The sequence below is a fragment of the Rattus norvegicus genome, chromosome 9 (assembly GCF_036323735.1).
Source record: "Rattus norvegicus strain BN/NHsdMcwi chromosome 9, GRCr8, whole genome shotgun sequence".
In the NCBI taxonomy this organism is placed as follows: Eukaryota; Metazoa; Chordata; class Mammalia; order Rodentia; family Muridae; genus Rattus; species Rattus norvegicus.
The window spans coordinates 97,350,163-97,372,507 of NC_086027.1; the positions used below are offsets into that span (position 1 = coordinate 97,350,163).

General features: G+C 44.7%; 1 long non-coding RNA gene across 1 annotated transcript; it reads left to right on the forward strand.

The window, feature by feature from the left end:
• The first annotated feature begins 31 nt into the window (after nucleotides 1–31).
• On the forward strand, nucleotides 32–18,000 carry LOC102554475 (uncharacterized). The gene is made up of 3 exons (XR_357196.5): nucleotides 32–276; nucleotides 13,850–14,054; nucleotides 17,797–18,000. It is a non-coding gene; the product is annotated as an uncharacterized LOC102554475 (long non-coding RNA).
• Nucleotides 18,001–22,345: the final 4,345 nt, after the last annotated feature.

The following is a 22,345-nucleotide window of genomic DNA, read 5'->3' on the forward strand; positions in this document are numbered from 1 at the left end:
GCCCCAAACCTGCTGTACGGGTTGTTTCTCCGACACAGGAAGCAGAGCGTTTGTTTTTCCGACACCGGAAGCAGAGCGTTTGTTTTTCTGACACCGGAAGCAGAGCGTTTGGAGACAGTTTCTGTGTTTAAGGCTTGGTTGCCAGCGATGGTCTTTGAGTTCTTTGCTAATGAATGGCTGAATCCCACAATGGATTCTTAACATTATTAAGACATGGTGGAAAATAGAACTAGGCCCTCATTGGAGGTTATTGATCACAGAGCATACCCTGGAAAGGTAGGCCTTGTCCTGAAAAGCTTGTGAGTTCTCTTGGCTTCCTGGCTGCCCTATGGTAATTATCTCTGTTCTGTCACACCTCCCTGCTGTGAGGCTCTGCCTTGCCTTGGACCAAAGTAATGGAGGGAGCCAACCATGGATGGAAACTGTTAAGTCAAAATAACTTCTTCCTCCTTTAAGTGATTTAAATCAGGTGTTATATCACAGCAACGAATCACTGGCAAACATTGATGCGGTAACAAAATGTCAGACCCTAGCAGCTTAAATGATAAAAATTTATTTTCATACAGGAAGTCCAAGGTCAAGGTATTGTCAAATGTGATTCCTCCTGAATCTCCCTGGATTTTAGGTAGCGCCCTTCCTGCTGAATTCTTGTGGTCTGTCTTCCATGTGTGTATATTGGATATCTTTCTGAGTATCCAGATTCCTATTTCCTGTGTGTGTTGGACTAGGAGAGCTATTTGTGCATGTTGTGCAGTGTGTGGTGACTCGTGCAAAGAAAGGCAAGAGCAGAAAATCTGATGTCTGTCTTATTGCTTTCTCCACATTGCTTCAAGACAGTCTCTCAGGAAACTGGACGTTCACACCTTCAGCCAGACTGGCTGCCCAGTGAGCCCTAGGGATCCCCGTCTCCTCCTCATGGTGCTAGGGTTATAGGCTCATGCAGCCCTGCCTGGTTTCTCTCTTTTTCTTACCTTCATGTTGGGAATTTGAACTCCGGGCCTCATACTTGCAGAGTGGGCACTGTTCGCCTCCGAGTTTTCTTCCCAGCCTCCAAATTCCCACTTTTTTTAATAATAGGAATACCAGTCAAATTACATGAGGGTTCAAACCTGATAGCCACATTTTAGCCTAGGCACCTTTGTTAAGACCGGGTCTCCTCGTTTAGTCAGACGCTAGGGTACTGAAGGCATCTAAAAACTGAATAGTGGGGGGACATAAGCTAGCCCACAATGGACAAGGTCCATTCTCTATTGTGGCTTTAGATACTGGCCACACCAGTCTAACCATGCACCCCTGAATGTCTTAACCTCCCAAACCACAGAGTTCAGAGAGTGTTGTGGAGAACATGGGCCCTTCTCCAGCCTACATGAAACATGCTCTTCCCTCTCTACTCCCTTCCTCACCAGCTGTGGACCTGCAGACTTAATCTGGAGCACACCCAGGGGTTTCTCTGGCTATGACCACTAAGGCATTAGAACACAAACCCTCCCCCAAGAGCTCTACCCTAGCAACCACCCAGCAGCCTGCAGAGCTGTGGGAATCGGCTGTCCCTTGTTTTGGCAGGGATCTTGTGTTTACATTCTGAGCCTAAAGAGGAAAGCAGTGGCATTATTCTAATTTCCTGTACCAAGAAAGGCTTGATACCCATGCTGCTGCCTCTGCTGAAGTCACTGAAGGGTTACAGGGCCATCGCCCAGTTGTTTTCCAACTTTCCATTTCTCACCTACTATTTAAAGGTAACTTCTGTGTTTCAGTTTGTTTGGTTGTGGTTTTTTTTTTTTTTTCATTTCTCTTGGACAAATATAAATCCATTGTAATTAACATATTGTCACTTAGCAGATTGACACCCACAATGTTATTTACACCCAGCCCTCTTCAGACTTTATAAACTAAGGAACAAGATAGTTTCTGGCTTTTTAAAAATTCCTCTAACACATCATCAACCAAAATTCTGCTTTGAAGATCTTTTAGAAGAACCTTGTGTGTGCCTTTGATTCCGTGTGTGTATGTGCACCACGTGTGCAGTACCCACAGAGGCCAGAAGATGGCACTGGATTCCCCTGAAACTGGAGTTACAGATCTGTGGGTATTGAGACTTGAACCTTGGTCCTCTGCAAGAGCAACTAGTGCTCTTAATCACCGTGCCATTTCTCTAGCCCCTGAAAGTCCGACATATATTTCTTTAAAGTTTTTACTCTACTTTTTCCAGTTCTCCAACTTTTTTAAAGCTGGCTTTCAATGGACACAAAACTTTGAGAATTTTTTAAAAAAAATATCATTTTCCCAATAATGCAGTATCTCCTCTACTTGTAAGCAGTGGCCTACAGGAGCCTGCTTCTCAGATTCTAATTTCTCCATCTGATCTATTTAAAAATCGTTCTATTTTCTACTTTTAAAATGCTGTCTGGAACCCACCAACATCCTCAGCTCCACATGGTTCTTTTCAAACATCTGCATGTGCAGCTTCAGCAGGTGCAGGCGGTGGTTCTCCCAGGGGACTCCAACTCTGGTCCTGCACCTGTACGCACCTGCTGAGTGGCCACCTGCTCTGTCTGATGTTTCCCCAGGGGCCACCATGAGGTCCAGTGAGTGGCAATGGTTAGCACTGGAGTGTTCTGTGCTAAAGAACAAGAGAGGCTTTTTTTAGTCCTAGGTTCTAGTAGCTTGAAGAAAGCCTCACAGTCCAAATTACACTGGCTCTTTCTCTGTCACAGTCTGCGGGTCATTCATTCTGCTTCCATGGACAAACGTTGTTACCTTTTAAAGGAATACAGAGGGTTAGGGATTTAGCTCAGTGGTAGAGCACTTGCCTAGGAAGCGCAAGGCCCTGGGTTCGGTCCCCAGCTCCAAAAAAAAAAAAAAAGAATAAATAAATAAAGGAATACAGAAAACACACTAAATATGAAACACATGACACACACAAAATTGGAGGAAAATCTCTTTCTCAGACTGAATTAATTCATAAAGATAATGAGAAGAGGGGAAAAGATGCCCCTGGCAGTCTGGCCCTGGTCCTGAGTAATTCTCTGTGTAGTGCAGAGGCTGTGGTACTGAGTTCACAGGTAGATTATCTCAAACCTCTGGGCTCAACACCACTGCTCACCTTGATGGGATCCACCACAAGCACATGTCCTACGGCATCAGTCAAAATGCATTAAGTAGGGGCTGGAGAGATGGCTCAGTGGCCAAGAGCACTTGATGAATAATCATAAGGATGGAGTGCAGATCCCAGTACCCATATAACATGCCATGTGTCCCTGCATTCCTGTAACCATATCTGAGGGAGGCCAGCCCAGGAGGATCACTTGGTCTTGGTGGCTCCCAGACAACCAAGAAAATATGAGCCATGGGTTTACTCTGTCTCAAAGGAATAGATGAATGAGAGAGGAAGACAGCTGATGTGTATTTGTTCCAGATTCCACACATGAACGCAAATGCAAGTACCTACATACCCATGTGTGTAATCCTCAAACACAAAGACACAGGCATACAGAGATAAATGCATCCTTAAAAATGTATTGAGTGCATATATGAATGAATGAATGAATGAATGAATGAATAGTTGTATGAAGGACTGGATGAATGAGTAAATGGACACCAGAACAAGAACTACATCTTTCTATCTATGTGGGCCTGAATCTTGTCTTCACAAATTCTGGGATCTAGGCATTTCTTTTGGAAAGCCTTCTTCCCTCTAAGCTGGAGGGAATACAAATCAAAATGGATACATCCCCATCCTCCCAGATTGTTCATTAAATAGTTAATGGGGTAGAGTGTCTTGTAACTGCTTATTTCTCATCTGAGCAATGGGATGGAAAGCTTGATGGACCTCCCACCTCACTACAGAGGGAGGGAAAATAAATAAAAGGACTGAGAAATCTTAATCTACCAGTGTCAGCAGACAAGGAGACACTCCTACAGAACCTACAGCTGTCAAAAGAGTAACTGTGCCAATAGTCTTGACAATTTAAATGAGCAGTGTCTTGGAAAGACAGACTACCAGATTCGCACAAGAAGAAATAAAATAAAAAGACCAATATTGGTCCAAGACATTGAATGTATGCTGTAAAGTCTCCCCTCAAAGGAAAGTTGTAGGTCTAATGGCTTAACTGGTGAACTATAACAAGTACTTCAGGGAGACGTTCTAGTTCTAAACAAACCTTCCCAAGAAATTGGAAAAGAGAGACTACTTTTGAACTCACTCTATGCAAGAACCCAAAATTCATTAAACAGACTAGGCACAAACTATCTAGAATAACTTCCCTGAACACAAATGTAAAGTCTTAACAGTCCAGCAAATGGAATTCATATATAGAAGGAAACAAGCCAGTATTAGAAGAAAACTTACTCAGTCACCTAGTCAATGAAAACCCACACAGCCCATGCCATGATGAATGCTAAAAGACTGAATATGTTCTCCCTAAGACCAAAGATAAGGTCTGGGAAGATAAGAATTCTTATAACTTTTCCACTTCTGGAGGTCCTAGCCAGTTCAATCAATCAATCAATCAATCAATCAATCAATCAATCAATTGCTGGGGATATGACTCTTTTTTTTCCTTTTTCCTTTTTTTCTTTTTCTTTTTTTTCTGGAGCTGGGGACTGAACCCAGGGCCTTGCGCTTGCTAGGCAAGCGCTCTACCCCTGAGCTAAATCCCCAACCCCGGGGATGTGACTCAATTGGTAGTACCAACCTAGTGTGCATGAAGCCTTCGATTGGCTGCTAAGGGTAGTGACTCATACCTGTAATCCCAGGACTTGGGAGGTAGAGGCGCAAGATTAGAATTCTACTATAAAGGGCATGTAAGGATTTGTTGGAGAGAGGTGTGGGTAGAAAGAATAAAGGAAGAGATATTAGAATCACCCTGTTTGGAAAAGGAGGATTAGAATTGTCTTTACAGTGACACAAGAGCATGCTTGCATGAAGAATTCTGAACATTTAATATGCCACTTGCTGTCACATTAAATGTATGAAATAAATAGGGGATAAATTAGTTGAAAGGCATTCGAGAGCTGTATACAGAAACTGTGCGTGGTTCAAAGGAAACAAAGGAACCTAAATAAATGCATGGGGCTTGGGATTTGTTTATGAGTTTGAAGGCTTGGTACTGCCAGGCAGCAACTTCCCCCAATTCTTCCACCAAATTGTCAGAGTTCCATGTCATATCCCAGAAGAGTTCATGGTTTTAAAAAAATTCAGGCTGACTCTCAAGTCTAATTTAAGTCCAAAGAAAAGGATCTGCAATATTGGAAATGACATCGGAAAAGAATAAAGCTACAGAAGTAAGCTCCTGATCTCTAGAGGTCCAAGCCCACAGGAGTTGACACATTCTAGTGTTAGCATAAGGCTCCGAAAATAGACTCATTGAAGGAAGTAGTGTTCAGAATCAGATCTCGAGTCCACGTGAGCATCTGATTTCAAAAACAACGTGCGAAGGCAATTCAATGGAGGAAATCGTCTTGCCACTGATAAAGCTGGAATCCTCTGGTTGGCTCTGTGTATGTTCAAAACATTGAATATTGATCCACATCTCATGTCATGTGTAAAACTTAATTCAAAATGGATGGCAGACCCATGTACAAAGCCTAGACTTATAGAAGCCTGCAAGGCTAACATAGCAGACTGGGACCCAAGTTCAGATAAAATCACTTAGATACAATATGAAATGCATGGGCTACAGGGGGGAAAAGTAGGCTGGACTTCATCTAATTCATATTGATGTGTTTATCAGAGAAGGGGGATGGGAGGCCTCTTCCCCATTTTGAAGGGCTGGGTCATAGAATCATACTATAATCAGGATTAAAAAGCAACTCAGACAAGAACTCACAATGAATATGAAAGGCAGGGGGGAAAGTGCAGATTATCTAGTGGCCATCAACAAATTGGTTCTAAAATTCTAGAAGAGCAACACAATGAAGGAGTAGGAGGAAGAGGAAGGGGGGAAGAGGGAAAGAAGGAGGAGGAGAGGGAAGGGGGAAGGAGGGGGAGGGAGAGAAGGGGGAAGATCAGAAATGAGCTCTCTCTCCAGGCAAACCTGCATAACTAATCAGAATAGAAAAGGGAGGGGGCATAGAATGGAGGGAAGGCGGGAGAGAGGAAGGCAGGAGATCCATTCATGGGAAAGCCTAGAAGCTGACCTCCTAGGATTTCCTGAACCAGCCACACCCAGGCTAGTCTGTGTTCAACCTACCTTGGAGACGCTCTGCAAAACAGCCTCATTAGATGGAAACCCCTGTCTGTCTCTATGTGTTATGGGGTCCCAAAGTGTCACACTAGGAAGTTGCTGTGAACTAGAGACAAGACTTTTCCCAAATTGGTGGTTTCTGACCCTGAACCAAGAACATACTAAGAAAGTCATTATGAAGTGCTCACCCCAGTTTTGTGGGGAGTTTCTTCCACTTTCTTGCACAACCTTCTTGTACACAAATAGCCAAGTCCTTCTGGCCCATTCCACAATGACAGTGAGACAGGCAGCCTGCGTGGGGTGTGCAAGGACATTCAGGCGAAGCATGGGAAATGGCCACAGGTTATGTTTAGGCCTTTCTTTGTATATGGAAAAGATTTTGGGTCATTCACTGTCCTGGCTATTTTTATGTCAACTTGAAACAAACTAGAGTCATCTGAGAGGAGGGAGCCTCAGTTGAGAAAATGCTTCCCTGAGATTGACTTGTAGGCATATCTGGAAGGGCATTTCCTTAATTAGTGATTGATGAGGGATGGCCAGACCACTCACTGTGGGTTGTACTAACCATGGACTGGTGGCCGTGGGTTCTATAAGAAAGCAGGCTGAACAAGCCATGGAGAGCAAGCCAGTAAGAAGCACCCCTCCATGGCCTCTGCATCAGCTCCTGCCTCCAGGTTCCTGCTCTGACTTCCTTTAACAATGAACAATGATGTGGAAGTGTGAGCAAAATAAACTCATTCCTTCTCAGGTTGCTTTGGTCATGGTGTTTCATCACAGCAGTAGTAACCCCAACTAAGACATTTGCTTAACTCTTTACTGATGAGAACATGGCCATTTGTGAAAAGACCATACTAAGAAATGTCACATGTCAATACTCAGCTCTAACTAGTCATCGACATGACCTTGACCGTTGTCCTGGTTTGCTTTCTATTGTGATAAATGCCACAACCAAAAGCAACTTGGGAAGAAAAGGGTTTATTTCAGTTTACAGATTAGATTCCACCCTGAAACAAAGTCAGAGCAGGAACTTAAGACAGGAACCTGGAGGCAGGAACTGATGCAGAGGCCATGGAGGAACACTGCTTACTGGCTTGGTCCTCATGGCTTGCTGAGTCTGATGTCTTATACAACCTAGAATTACCAGTCCAGGGGTGGCACCACCCACAACTAGGCTGGGCACTGCCACATAAATATTAGTCAAGAGAAATGTCTTACCAGACTTGCCCGCATGTCAATCTGATGGAGGCATTTTCTCAACTAAGGTTCCTCTTCTAGATAACAGCAGTTTGTGCCAAGTTAAAACAAAAGCAAAAACAACAGACAAACCCTAACCAGCCGAGATATTGATGGCTGTTCTTGGTTGTCAACCAGACTACATCTGGAATTAACTAAAACACACACGGTTAGGCACACCTCTGAGGACTTTTTTTCTTAATTAGATCATCTGAAATAGGAAGAGTTACCTTGTACTCAGATCTTTTTTTTTTCTTTGTTTGTTTTTTAATTTATTTAATACTTAATAATAATTCTTTGATTTTCGGGCAAACATCCCCTTCCCCCCTCCCCTTCCTTATGGGTGTTCCCCTCCCAACCCTCCCCCCATTGCCGCCCTCCCCCCAACAGTCTAGTCCACTGGGGGTTCAGTCTTAGCAGGACCCAGGGCTTCCCCTTCCACTGGTGCTCTTACTAGGATATTCATTGCTACCTATGAGGTCAGAGTCAGGGTCAGTCCATGTATAGTATTTAGGTAGTGGCTTAGTCCCTGGAAGCTCTGGTTGCTTGGCATTGTTGTTCATATGGGGTCTCGAGCCCCTTCAAGCTCTTTCAGTTCTTTCTCTGATTCCTTCAACGGGGGTCCTATTCTCAGTTCAGTGGTTTGCTGCTGGCATTCGCCTCTGTGTTTGCTGTATTCTGGCTGTGTCTCTCAGGAGCGATCTACATCCGGCTCCTGTCGGTCTGCACTTCTTTGCTTCATCCATGTTGTCTAATTGGGTGACTGTATATGTATGGGCCACATGTGGGGCAGGCTCTGAATGGGAGTTCCTTCAGTCTCTGTTTTAATCTTTGCTTCTCTCTTCCCTGCCAAGGGTATTCTTGTTCCCCTTTTAGAGAAGGAGTGAAGCATTCACATTTTGATCATCCGTCTTGAGTTTCATTTGTTCTAGGCATCTAGGGTAATTCAAGCATTTGGGCTAATAGCCACTTATCAGTGAGTGCATACCATGTATGTCTTTCTGTGATTGGGTTAGCTCACTCAGGATGATATTTTCCAGTTCCAACCATTTGCCTACGAATTTCATAAAGCCATTGTTTTTGATAGCTGAGTAATATTCCATTGTGTAGATGTACCACATTTTCTGTATCCATTCCTCTGTTGAAAGGCATCTGGGTTCTTTCCAGCTTCTGGCTATTATAAATAAGGCTGCGATGAACATAGTGGAGCACGTGTCTTTTTTATATGTTGGGGCATCTATTGGGTATATGCCCAAGAGAGGTATAGCTGGATCCTCAGGCAGTTCAATGTCCAATTTTCTGAGGAACCTCCAGACTGATTTCCAGAATGGTTGTACCAGTCTGCAATCCCACCAACAATGAAGGAGTGTTCCTCTTTCTCCGTATCCTCGCCAGCATCTGCTGTCACCTGAGTTTTTGATCTTAGCCATTCTCACTGGTGTGAGGTGAAATCTCAGGGTTGTTTTGATTTGCATTTCCCTTATGACTAAAGATGTTGAACATTTCTTTAGGTGTTTCTCAGCCATTCGGCATTCCTCAGCTGTGAATTGTTTGTTTAGCTCTGAACCCCATTTTTTAATAGGGTTATTTGTCTCCCTGCGGTCTAACTTCTTGAGTTCTTTGTATATTTTGGATATAAGGCCTCTATCTGTTGTAGGATTGGTAAAGATCTTTTCCCAATCTGTTGGTTGCCGATTTGTCCTAACCACAGTGTCCTTTGCCTTACAGAAGCTTTGCAGTTTTATGAGATCCCATTTGTCGATTCTTGATCTTAGAGCATAAGCCATTGGTGTTTTGTTCAGGAAATTTTTTCCAGTGCCCATGTGTTCCAGATGCTTCCCTAGTTTTTCTTCTATTAGTTTGTTGTACTCAGATCTTTTGAGGTGAGAAGACACACCTCTAATCTTGGCCACACCTTCTGCTGACAGCCTATATAAAGGACGTGGAAGGAGGAAACTGCTCTCTCTTTGCCTGTTAGCTCTTGCTCTTGATCTCATATATATATATATATATATATATATATATATATATATATATATATATATATATATATGAGAAAGAGAGAGAGAGAGAGAGAGAGAGAGAGAGATGCATCTTCTTTCAGAGCCAAAGGTTGAGTTCAAATTCAACCTTTTCTGACTTTCAAAACCTGCTTAGTGAAATCAGTTTTTGAGATGATAGTTCCGTGGTTGAAAGCAAGTTAGTTTTAGGGATTCAGCTGCAGGCCACTTTTAATGAGGAACACTTGTGAAAACCAGTGTTTTAATCTATAAAATGTCTTTGGAAAGCCACACTTTTCGGAGAAATATGTACATTGCACTAAGAAGAATGACCCCCTCTCTGGGCAAAGGTGCTGTCTTAATTACTTGTCTACTGCCGTGATAAAACGCCGTGATCAAGGAAGCTTATAGGTGGAAGCATTTAATGGAACACACAATTCCAGAGGATGAGAGGCCATGACCATCCTGGCAGGGAGCACGGCAGCAGGCAGGTGTGGCGCTGGAGCAGTAGCTAAGAGACTACAGTGGAGCCAATAGTATGAGGCAGAAATAGAAAGCTAACTGGGAATGGTGCGGGCTTTTTCAAACCTTAAAGCCCAACCCCAGAGATGCACCTCCAATAAGACCACACCTCCTAATCCTTTCAAGCAGTGCCACCAACTGAAGACCAGGCATTCACATATGTGAAGCTGTAAAAACCATTCTCAATCAAACCATCACATCCTACTCCCTGGTCTCCACAGGCCTGGAGCCATAGCATAATGTAAAGTGAACGGAATAGTTCAAACTCAAAAGTCCTCATCACAGTCTCGACACTGCTTAGACATCCAAAGTTCAGTCTCTTCTGTGGCACGCTCTTCATTGCAACCCCTTGTATAATTAATTGAAAGGTTAATTAAGTGCTTCCAACACTAGGCGGTACAGGATACCATTACCATTCCAAAAGGGAGGAATCTGGTCAGAGTGAGGACATACTGGACCAAAAGCAAGACCAGAACCCAGTGGGGCAAACCCCAAATCCTGTGACTCTATGTCTGACTCGATGTCCAATGTCAAAGGGTCCAGATGATGCTGTCAAAGTCCCCATAGTGAATACAGGCAGTCGTAAGCCACCTTGGGCATCAGAACTGGGTCCTCTGAAAGAACAGCAAGTGATTTTTTTTAATGTTTTTATTATGTAGTGTTCTGCCTGCATACCAGAAAAGGGCACCAGAACTCATCACATATAGTTGTGAACCACCAGGTGGTTGCTGAGATTTGAACTCAGGACCTCTGGAAGAGCAATCAGTGCTTTTAACCCCTGAGCCATCTCTCCAGCCTCCAGCAAGTGATATTAACCACCACACCATCTCTCCAAACACTGTCCACCTTACTTTTTGAGACAGGGCCTAGCATTGAATCTAAGGTTGGATGAGCAGATTGGCAGCTAGTTCTGGAGATCCACCCATACTTTTGCTGGCCCCTCAGTACTAAGGTTACAGATAAGCACCACCACACCCTGTTTGTATGTGGGTACTAGTGATCCGAACTCAGGCCTTCATGCTATATATCAGATACTTGACAAACTGACAGACCTGTCCCCAACCCATTATATGTTATGTTTAAGACAAGTTTTCCACTTATATCTTTGTTATTGTTTAGGGTCATGGTTGCTTGACACAATCTAAAGTCATCTAGGAAAGAAGTCATGAAAAGAAATTGTGTTGCCTAGGGTGCCTATGGGCCTGCCTGTGAGGGTTTTTCTTATTAGGGCTCACTGGGGTGGGAGTGAGGGTCCACTCTCTGCACCATCTCATGACCCCTAACTGAATAAACAGGCAAAGGTAAGCGAAGCAGCAGTCTGCTTTAACCATTGCTCCTGTCTGTGGGTGTAACATGACTAGCTGCTTCAAGTTCCTGCTGTCTGCTCTGCAGTGATGGACTCTGCCCTAGAATTGTAACCCAAATAAACCCTTTTATTGGGGTATTTTCTATCACAAAACCAGAAATGAAACTAAGTCATTAAGGCAGAGACTCAAGTAGCTCAGGCTGACCTTGAACTCATGATCTGGCCAAAGATTACCCTGAACTGATCCTTCTGCCTCTACCTCCCAATCTCAGGGATCACAGACATGCACCATCATGCCCAGTTTTCATCCATTTTCAAAAACCCCTGGCTTTGTTCTGTGCGGTGCTCACCTGAAGCTCCCCATGGAGACTTAGGGCACCCGCAGGCACCATTTCACTGAAGTGTTGGAATTGTGCCGACCCATAAGCTTTGACCCATTGCTCGCCGCTTTTTTCTTATCTGTACAGTAGGAGACTGAATTTATCCCTTATGAGGCACCGTGGGCTTCATCTACAGGTCTATAAGACCACACACTGTCTCACTTAGAAGATCCAACACTGAACTAAAATGCCTTACTCTGGTCTGCCTTACTCTGAGATTCCAGGGGAATTTCCTGGCAGATTCAGGCTGAGGGCAGGACTCAGTTGCATGTCATGTGAGACTATAATCTTTAATTTTTCTTTTACTGGCTGTCATGGGGGCTGTCTTAAGGACCCAGAGGTCTCTCTCTCTCTCTCTCTCTCTCTCTCTCTCTCTCTCTCTCTCTCTCTCTCTCTCACAGTCCTGGCTTACAGCTTCTGTATCTCAGCCCTGGGGTGTTGAAATGTGCTCATTGTCCTGGCCTCGTTTATAGCCTTTTCCATTTTAAAAGATTCATGTGATTAGTCTGGGCTCCCTGGATAATCCAGGATAATCCCTCCGTTTAAAGCCCTCGTTCAATCAGATCTGCCAAGTCCCTTTTGCTGTGTCAGATCTTGTAGTTACAAGCTCTGAAGGTCCGGTGGGAATTTGGGGGCAGCATTGCTCCGCCCATCACACACCAAAGCCAAGCCCTTTTCTCTCTCCGGGAGGTTGGTGCACAAGGAAGGATGCTGAGCTTAAAGTGAAATCTACTGGGCATCTCAGGACTGTGTAAATGGACATGTTGGACTGATCTACCCTCCATTCACTTCAGTTCTTCCTGGAGCAGATTGTAAAAAGACTGACACTTGTGTGAAAGAAGGTGGTCATTAGTGGACCCTGGTGGCTAACTGCAGTGTCATTCAGGTGACATCCGAGCCTCCTTGATTGTCACCACCGCAGCTGAGAGCATCCAGTTTCCACAGTGCCAGCTACAGCTGCTGAGAGCACTGACAGTCTTTGACTTCAAGGCTCCGCTCTGAGGCCATAACCACTTGCCATCAAAATAACCCACTGCCTTCGGGAAAATAGCAGGCAAAGCAGGACAAGCCAGGCACGTGTGTGCACAACTGTGCTTTTGATCCACTAACTTTTCTTATCTCCTAGCAAATAAAGGATGCTGCTTATACAATGGACTTCGGGTACCCGGAAGGACTTCTTCGGTCAGGGTAGAAGACACCTGCACGGTCCTGAATGGACAAGGCTGTAATGAAGAAGACAGCTGATACAGGCTGGCACACCCTCCCCCTCCTCTTTGGAATACTGATGCATGGAATTCGTTTTATTCTGGGTGTGGCCACCAGCTCCCTGTCAATCATCCCGTCACCTTTTCTCCACATCAGGTCAATGTTTTCCTTGTGTCTTTAGACCTCCATCCAGATGTGCCATCATCAAAGCTGCACGGGGCGTTCTTGGGACAATTTGTAGCCATTATTCATCTGGGAAATGATCTTCGTCTTTAACAGATACACTGTCAAACAAAACAGCCTGCGTTGGGGTTTAAATGAACCTGAAACTTCCAGAAGCATGATAATAAAATTCACAAATTCCCCTGTTGTCCTTCCTCTTCCCTCTCACTCCAGGGTCAAGTCTGCTTAGTCTCCTGAGGTTTTTCACTGACGTCACACTATCTGTCTCCATGCACAAAGCCCCAGGTTCTGATTCATCCACCTGTTACTCTCTTACTCGTTGGTGGCCTTATCTTCTGACAAGGCTTATTACGTCACCAATGTCCTTCCCCACAGAGTCATCTCTCAATGTCAGTCACTTCTATGGGCCTGGATGCTAGTCCATCGCTCTCATCCCTGCATCTGTCTCTTTATGTCTCCTTCCAAAGGATCCGTCCAACACAGCAGTCCAGGGGTGTCTGAGGCAGCAGGCAATGAGTATCAAATAGGATGGTTCGATCCAAGCCAGTTTGTAAATCTGATAACTTCCAATAAAATATCGACAAGTAATTTCATGAAGCTACAAAGGTTAACACCAGGAGCCAGAGAGGTGGCTCAGTGGTTAAGAGAGTTGTCTGTGCAGTCCTTAAGACTGGAGTTCAGAGGCACCCACACAACAAGCCAGGGATCTCACAAACATCTATAACTCCAGCTCCAAGGGACCAAGTGTCTACTACTAGTATCTAAGCATGCACTAGCATACGTGTGTGTATACATGTGCACACACATATACCGATAACATTAATCTTTTTTCAGAACTGTTTATGCTAATGTCCATATGGGAAATTCAAACTACAAAACCAGCCATAGAAATAAGGGAAAGAAGAAAATTTGCAACAGGCTTGCTCCCCAGTCTTCCTCTAGCCTCCTCTCAGCTGCCCAGTCCCTGTTATCTCCTCCAATCAATTCAGATAAGTCACGCAGGGTAAGAGCGGTCAGAAGCCAGAGAGACCATGCTCAGGTAAGACTTATACATTTTTTTTTGAAGTTTGGGGAACAGACTCCTGGGGGCCATTTTTCTGGCCAGGTGATTGGCAGATCCATATGGATTCATTCTTAAGAGAGGAAATGAAAGTGTGTCTGTTCTTTACCAAAAATCCCCCTGCTAGAAAGTGAACTTTTCTTATAAATTATACCTTGATAGAGTTACTAGAGAAGTCAATTTTACTTCCCAGGCTTTAAAAGTTTTCTTAGCAAAGAAAGGGGAGAGAGAGAGAGAGAGAGAGAGAGAGAGAGAGAGAGAGAGAGAGAGAGAGAAACAGACAGAATGATCAAGCACTTGATGCACCACAAAGGAAGATCCTTAATTGTTTCTAAATTCACCCACAAGATATCACAATCTTATAAATAGATATTTGAGACAACAGAAAGAGAAGTCTATGTGCTCACGGGTTTGAAGGGCTTATATTGCACATGTGTCCACAATCCTTCTGTTCATCTGTGGGATTAGTACACATGCGAGGGACTACAACAATTCAAGAGAAAAATAACAAAAGCACAGTTTGACACTGGGACCTAAGGGGCAATTCTCCCTAAATAAAAGGTTGTTTCACAGTCTGTGTAGGTGTGAAAAAACAAAAGCCAGGTGTGTGTGTGTGTGTGTGTGTGTGTGTGTGTGTGTGTGTACAGTAATATTCACACAATGAGAATGGCAGTTAAGTTGGAAAGTTGGAACACTGAAAGAAGGGCCCTGTAATCTTGAACGTGTACCTGGAAGCAGGACTGGGGAAGGCACATCTACTGCTTTGGGAGGAGCAAACCAGTGAGACTGCAGAACCGAGCTGTTGACTGCAAAGCAGGTGAAGAAAAACCTTGAAGTTGACAGGCAGGAGAGAAGTGAGGATTCCCATGAGGCAATAGGAAGGGAGCGCATGCTCACTGCAAAATTATACAAGACACAAGCAAAGCCTATCTGCTTCAAACTGCAATTGTTTAAAAGTGTGTGTGTGTGTGTGTGTGTGTGTGTGTGTGTATCTGTGTGGTGTGTGTGTATCTGTGTGGTGTGTGTGTATCTGTGTGGTGTGTGTGTATCTGTGTGGTGTGTGTGTATCTGTGTGGTGTGTGTGTGTGTGTATCTGTGTGGTATGTGTGTGTGTGTATCCATGTAGTGTGTGTATATGTGTGTGTGTGTATCTATGTGGTGTGTGTGTGTGTGTATCCGTGTAGTGTGTATCTGTGTGGTGTGTGTGTGTGTGTGTGTATCTGTGTGGTGTGTGTGTGTGTGTGTGTATCTGTGTGGTGTGTGTGTGTGTGTGGTGTGTGTGTGTATCTGTGGTGTGTGTGTGTGTGTGTGTTTGTGTCTGTGTGTGTATGATGTGTGTACAGGTGCCCTCCAAAATCCTGGAGATGGAGTTATCAGTGGTTGTGAGCCACATTTGAGTTCCTGGACCTCAGCAAGAACAGTAAGTGCTCTTAACCACTGAGCCATCTCCCCAGTTCCCAAATTGCAAATTTTTGCTGTCTTAAGAAACTCAAATTCTAAATAAATGGATAAATATGTTTCTAATGTAAATAAATGAAGCTACCCTGAGTTTTTATGTCTTATACATCAATCTATCAAAGACATGATAGGGGCATCTATTGTGAAAACCAGGAAGAAACAGGCCTTCTCCTGCATTTTACCAAGACAACAAGTTGGCTGAGACTGGGATATAAAAAAAAGAAAGAAAGAAAGAAAAGAAAAGAAAAGAAAAGAAAAGAAAAAAACAAAACACCAACACCTGAAGGTTTCTAGGATAGATGGGTAGATAGATAGATAGTAGATAAAATAGATTATAATAGATGGATAGATAGATTATAGATGGATGAATGGATAAAGATGGACCATGGATGGTAGAAGATAGATAAATGATACTGATGAGTTAAAGAAGATAGACAATAGATCAACAACAGACTGACAAATGATTGATGTGGTAGATAGAAGCTAACCGACAGTGATAGATGGTAGACAAACAGACAGACAAAATAGACTGAAGATGGATGATAGGGATAGATGGGACACATAGATAATAGGCTGAGCTAGAAATAGATGACAGATCGATAGATGATAGCTAGATCCAAAACAGATGGTAGAGAGGTGACAGGTAGATAGATGTGACAGAGAGCTTAGATTGATGGGTGGTAGATAGGGGATGGATGATGGGTAGCAGATGGTTTGAAAGATGACAGGCAGATAGAGAGATGACAGATACCAGCGATGCAGGCAGGCAGATAGATAGATGGCAGATAACACAGATGCAGGCAGATAGATAGATGGCAGATACCAGCGATGCAGGCAGATAGATGGCAGATAACAGAGATGCAGGCAGATAGATGGCAGATAACAGAGATGCTTGCTTTTGCTTTGTCTCCTGGGAAAGACTGAGACTAAGGCTGCCGTGGAGTCCTTTCTAAGCACCACTCGCTCTGAGGAACAGGACTCCAGGCAGTGTTCGGTCTCCAGAACTAAAGCTGGGAAATTTCATATAAGCCTGAAGAGGCTTCTGTTCTGAGCCAAGGAGGAACTCTGGGAACACGTCAAAGGACACAGGGCATCTGAAGGCCAGACCAACCCACTGGTCAAACCTCGGACTATGTAAGCATCAAAGCAGATAAGGAGAAACAACCATCTCTCACGGCAGCGATGGGGCTGGAATTCTGTCCAGCCTATAAACCTGAGGCTGTCAGAGAGAGCAGTTACCAGACCAAGAAGGCTCTCTCACCCATTCAGAACCAGACCTGGGATAGAGACACCTAGTGGCTGATCTGACAAAAATGTTCCCCGTATGATGATTCTATTCTTTGCCCATCACCATCAGGGGTGTGAAATACAGTGCCTACTGGCATCTTGAAGGCAGCAAGGATATGTTAGCCACAGTTCCAGACTAGAAGAATTGTTTAACCCATTATAAGGACAGCCTGGTGACAGGTTGACATGGAAAAAAAAACAGCCAACAATCCTCTGTAAGACAGTGAGGCATGATGTAGGAGCAGGTCCACCCTGGGACACACATCATCCCTAGGATTCACCAGCACAGACACCTTGCCTCTTTGACAACATATGGTTCTAAACCCCAAGTCACAGCTGGGACTCTTGTACACTCAGGGTCTCCTGTGACTTGCAATGTTGTTTGTTTGTTTGTTTGTTTGGTTGGTTGGTTGGTTGGTTTTGATCATGTCAGATGTTCCTTATCACTGTTCAGACAGCATGGTCATGTGGGCACCACACAGTCAATCTCACTGCCTCTGATGCTGCTCCTGAATGATGCCTTAGAAAGCAATGACCTTCTACCACACCTGACTAATTCAGCCTGATTCCATAACCTATGTGTGTGTCCCTGCTGCTAATCCTGGCTCTGCATGCCCTAGTTCCTGGAAGTCAGCCTGGTCGGGAATTCAATTAACCACGCACCCTGGAGGAATAATTTCCTCAGTCGCTATGGCTAGGGACACAGACTGGCCGCAGGAAGAGATTGTGGGTTTCCACACAGTCCTTTGTGTCTCATAAGCAGAAGCCTGGGTGTGGGGGAGGGGTGGGGAGAGGATGGGGGCTCTGTTGTTTCATCTGTCACCTCCAAAGTCCTGCTCTTCTGTCCACTCCCCAATTACCATCTGTCTCAGCTACGAGGCTCTGAAAACTCTAGTTCCGTGATCTCTGGGTGACCTATATGACCGCCGAGTTCCTCACTTCTGTCTGTTCTTTCCTTCCACCCTGTGGGGCCAAGGGATCCAACTCAGATGATCAGACTTGAAGGCGAGCTCCTTGCACACTGAACCATCTCATCAGCCCCAAAAGTGCTGTTTTGAAAACGGAAGTTCAACAGTCTGGGGGATTGAAGGTGACCAACTGACCAACGGAGGGGCAAGGCATTAGAGATACAGTACAATAAGTCTGTATGGAAATAAATCAACAGACCAAACACTTTAAATGCCGTGTCCATCCTCCTTTATTTATGAATTATTATTTTAATTGCTCAAATGTATTGTTCCAGCCCCACCCCCAAAGTCTAAGAGACAAAACACAAAACCCCAAGTAGACTGACGAGGTTATATCAAACTAAGAAACTTTTAGGCTGTGAATAATCAGCACAGGGAACAGGCAACCTCCAGAGAGGGAAAATGAAAGCACAGTCTTCTCGGAAGAGTTGTGCAACCACACTGGGGAAAAGAGAATATTACCCGCAGCTCCAGAGTCACACAAACGCTTAGTGTCTGTCGAAACTGGTTTTACCCAGTCTGCTGTTCACCTTTTGATCTTTACATAATAGCCTTAATTTTTTTCATAATACTAATAATCATTAGGACCCTAGGACTGGACTTTCCCAACCCCCACCTCTCTAGAGAGCTTATCATGGTGTCCCAAGGAGAAAGCACTCACTATCACAACCTCTGTCCTGAGACTGAGCAATTCCTCTGAGATTTCTGACTCGTTTCTAGGGACTTGGCTTTGCTTGGAATTTTTGATTCTTAAGATGCTTTAAACACGGGAGGGTGTCTTAGTTGGAGTTTCTATCGCTGTGATGAAACGCCATGACCTTGGGGAGGAAAGAGTTTATTCTGCTTACACTTGCATGATAGCAGTTTATCATCCAAAGCCGTGAGGACAGGGACTCACACAGCAGGGAAATGGAGGAGGAGCTGATGCAGAGGCCAGGGGAGGATGACGCTCAACGGCTTGCTCCTCATGGCTTGCTCAACATGCTTTCCTATAGAACCCATAACCACCAGCCCCTCAATGGAGGTTCCTTCCTCTCAGATGACCTCAGTCTGTGTCAGGTTGACATAAAACCAGCCAACAACGAGGGTATTTTGAAGTTTTAAATATCTATATTTATATCTGTCTGTCTGTCTACCTACCTATCTACTATCTATCTATCTACTATCTATCTATTGATCTATCTATCTATATCTATCTATCTATCTACTATCTATCTATTGATCTATCTATCTACTATCTATCTATCTACCTATCTATCTACCTATCTATCTATCTACTATCTATCTATCATCTGTTTGAGGCTAGAGAGATGGCTCAGTGGTTAAGAGCATTTGCTGCTCTTGTAGAGGACCCAAGTTCACGTTCAGTTCCCAGCACCCACGTGGTGACTCCCAAGCACCTGTCACTCTAGCTCCAGGGGATTCGATGCCCTTTCTGTGCTTGCAGGCACCCTTACTGGCGTGCATACCCCTGCAACCTAAACGCACATGTACACACAATTTAAAATAAAATGAATCTTTTAAAACTATGCCTTATAAAGATTAATGAGTTAATATTTATACAGAACTTGAGAATGATGGTAAGAGTTGTTTTTAATACCCAAGTCATAATCACACATTTTAAAATACCCTTTTCCGTTCTGCAACTGGAGAGCTCATTTTTATTCATTAATTCCCAGTTAAAGGGACACACGTGACTGCAGCTGTCACCCCTCTCTCAGGCAAATTCCATCTTCTTGGGGAGCTGCTGGGGGATTTTTTTTAAAAGAAGACTGCTCATGGGGGAGAAATAATGTGGACAACGCCTTTTGTCCCCAATAAAGGTTTTGCTGTCACCTGCCCACAGGACCTACACCTATATCGTGGTCTCCCCTGGCCCCCACTTCTTTATCCCTACCTTGTGTGCTGGAGAGTGGGCTTGACCAGCTCAATGTCCTGTACACCGGGACTTCATAGTGAAAGTCGCAGATCTTGCTACAAGAACAGTGGGGTTCAGAGCATTTCTCAGTGGCTGTGGAACAAGGGGAGCTTGCTTCAGAGTCCTTGGCAAAGGTCCCAAGGTGGTCTCAAGCTTTCTCTCGGCTCTTGGTTTTTGTAGTGTTAAGTTGAGGGTGCCTCTCTGGGGATGGAGACCGAGAAGTTAGACCGCAGCACCAGCCACGCTGAGCTGCAGCCTGGCTGGTGAGTATGTCCCCAGTTTTCATTCAATAAGACTTGAGGGTAAAAGAAAAAGCACACTAGGGTGGCAGCTGTGGGGTGTGCCTGACACCAGGTGTACACTATTTTTTCTCTAAGACTCTATTCCCATGTTGTGACACTTTCTGCCTGCCTTGAAACAGGGATACCAGACACATACCCGGCCTCCATAGCAAGACTCCTGGGGTCCACTCTCCAAATCTCCACACAAGAGGGACAACGGTCCTTTGCCCTTTGCACCCTCAGCCTTCTTACCCTACCCTCAGTGACACAGAGACCCCTCAATCCCACCCCACTTAACCTAGTCGCATGTGGGGCACACTTGACCCAACCAGTAAATGTTTCTGCTCTGAGTCTTTGGATTTCAAGTCATAGAGTCTCACCCACTGTCTGTCTCTCCCTGTCACCTCTCACGATACAGGTATTTAGGAAGGAATCAGAGAAAAAAATGATCTGAATTTAACAAATCTTGGGCTATCTCAAGGACTCAGCAGTCAGGAGCCATCACAACTCCCAAGTAATCTCACAGAGACACACCCCATTTCTGTAATCTGAGGGAGACACAGCCCATTTCTGTAATCTTAGGGAGATACACCCCATTTCTGTAATCTCAGGGAGACATGGCCCCCTCATGGCCCCCTCTGTAATCTCAGGCAGACATGCGGCACCTCTGGTTTTGCTTCCTCGGTTTGCATGGTGGGCTGTGGGACTGTATATGAAACCATGGGCACCTGGATAGAACCCATGTCTTGTTCCCAAGCCCAAAGCCAGAGGCCACACAGCACAGTTGCTGTCTTGAGTCAGGTACGCACTGAAGAGCCAGCCCACTGCAGCCAGCAGTGTCATGAGGATCAAGAAAGGGAAGAGAGGACAATAGAACAAACACTGAGGGAAGCGGGCACACGGTGGCAATCACATGGTGGCAAGAACTTCCTTCTCTTCCTCCTCACACCCTACCATCCCAGGCCACATTCACACCAGCCATTCACCTGTCACACGCACGCACATACGTATGTATGTATGTATGTATGTATGTATGTATGTATGTTTATGTGAGGCCATACATGTGTGTGCAGGTGCACATGTGTGTGAGTACATATGGAGACTAGAGGTCAACTTGGCGTGTCATTCTTCAGAAGCCACGCGCCTTGATTAGGACAGGGTCTCTTTCTGACCTGGAACTCTCCATGCAGGCTCAGCTGTCTGGTCAGTCTCTACCTCCCCGGCACTGAGGCTCCAAACCTGTGCCACTGTGCCCAGCTTTTAATGTGGGTTCTGAAGATCAAGCTCTGACCCTCGAGCTTGGAAAGCTAACACTTTACTGACTGAGCCATCGCCCAGCCCTGTGAATAACTGAGAGGATCAGTTGCCCTGAAGTCCTCTGTGCAGTCCACGGGACAGGTCCGATTGGGAAACTGAGGCATAAATCCATCTTCCAGGAAGTAACCTTGGCTGTCACATCCGCCAAGGACTAGGCTCTGCCAGCTGAGCCTACCCCAGTTCCAGGCTCGCTGCTGTTCTGTGCAAAGGGAACTTTGTCCAATGTCACTAATGTGGAGGTGAGCAATTCCCAGTGCTGAGGGGGACAACCCCAATGAGACACTCACCAGTTCCTGTCCATCAAGCACTTTGGCACTTCCCACTGCATGGGTCACGCAGTTCATGTGTCCAGAGCTGCCCCCCTCCCCACCAACCTTTCTGCCCCTCCGAGTTCCTACCCATGGCCAGCTGAAGGCATGCTCCGAAAGTGGAAAAGCTTTCAAGGCCTCAACAAGGGCTTCAGATCCACAAAACAAAGCCATTCCTGGCTCGGGGCATTTAGTGGCTCCCTGACTCCCGGGCTGATTTTCAAATGAGAGCTTCTGTAGGTCTCTGATCTCACTGGAAAGACCTTCTAGAGCAGTGGCTCGCTTACTTACTTACTTACTTACTTACTTCTAATTTAGCAGAGACTAGCCTTGAATTTTTGATCTTCCTGCCTCCACCTCACATGTGCTAAGATTACTGGAATGAGCTGCCAGGTCTGACGGCTCATTCTTTTAGAATAATTCTTTCTTTTAAACATTCTATTTTCATATTTATTTTTAATTATTATTTTAAGAGAATAACTTTTTTTTAAAAATCATTTATTTAATGTATATGAGTACACTGTCACTGTCTTCAGACACACCAGAAGAGAGCATCGGATCCCATTACAAATGGTTGTGAGCCACCATGTGGTTGCTGGGATTTGAACTCAGGACCTCTGGAAGAGCAGTCAGTGCTCTTAACCACTGAGCCATCTCTCCAGTTCCCAGTTCCCCAGGATAATTCTTAATCTCACTTTTATGCTTTTCCAAAGCCATATCCTTGTCTGGCGCT